We start from the raw sequence: 1203 nt of genomic DNA on the forward strand, positions 1-1203 counted from the left end.
TGTGCGAGGGAGTGATGGTCAATTTGCATATTACCTCTTTATTCTATAGGATAGTAAAAGAACTGAGGCTTAGAGAGAGAAATGATGTTCCTCAAGCCAAACAGCTAGTAATTAGCAGACTGGGGTTGTGACCTTGGGAGCACGACCCCAGGGCGTGGTGGATCCAGGGTCATCAGACCCTGACTGTTCCAGCTGCCTGCTCCACCTTCGTTAAAGAGTGGTCCTGTCCTCATGGCCCAGGATGGAGCTCCAGCACCCCATCAAGGCTCCAAGCAGCAGGAGGAGGAGGGGGAAGGACTGGGCAGAGACAGTGTTGCAGATTTCTCTTAAGGAAGGCTTCCAGAATGACCACATAAGCTTTGATTTCTCCATATGGGACAGGACACGGCCATTTAACCAAATAAAAATAGCTTTCAACGATAACCTGTACTTCAGCCTGCCATCCACCTGGCTAAAAACTAGGGATTCCAAGAGGGTAGAAGTGGATATCAGAATACACAATTAGCCATCTCACACACAGTCCATCCTGCTGACTATCAAAACATCCAGTGTGGCCCTCGCTGGTTACTCAGTGGTTAGAGCTTTGGGCACAGACCAAAGGGTTCGATTCTGGTCAAGGGCACAGACCTGGATTGTGGGCTTGATCCCAGCCTGGTCAAGGCGTCTGCAGGAGGCAACCAACCAATGAGTTTCTTTCATATCGATGTTTCTCTCTGTGTCCCTTCTCCTTCCTCCATCCTCTCTAAAAACCAATGGAAAAAAAATCCTCAGGTGAGATTAACAACAACAAAAACATCCATTGTGTGTCATTCTTTATTCTAGGAACACACAACATTCTCAAGGGAGTCAACCCCATCCACCTGCTCCCTCCATTTGTCTCAAAGTCCAGCATCTTGGGGTGACATGCAGTCCTCTCCCTTAAATCCTGATGTGGGCTTTCGTGTCTGCAACTCTATGCACCTGAAGACAGTTATCACCCTGAAGTCATAACTGGATCATGACTATTTAAAATCCCAATGGAGACTTTCTGTTTTGCTGGGAGCTGGTCTATCCTTGCTGCTTGACACAGTTGCTGCAGGGAAGAAACATCTGCACAGCATATGTTTCAAGGGACCTGGCTTATATGGCATACTGTTCTTAATATGTTTGCTTCCCTTCTTAGTGCTATGTGTTTTAACAAAGGTAACCTCTCTGAGAAAGGAT

The sequence above is a fragment of the Myotis davidii genome, unplaced genomic scaffold (genome assembly GCF_000327345.1).
Source record: "Myotis davidii unplaced genomic scaffold, ASM32734v1 scaffold6639, whole genome shotgun sequence".
Classification (NCBI taxonomy): domain Eukaryota; kingdom Metazoa; phylum Chordata; class Mammalia; order Chiroptera; family Vespertilionidae; genus Myotis; species Myotis davidii.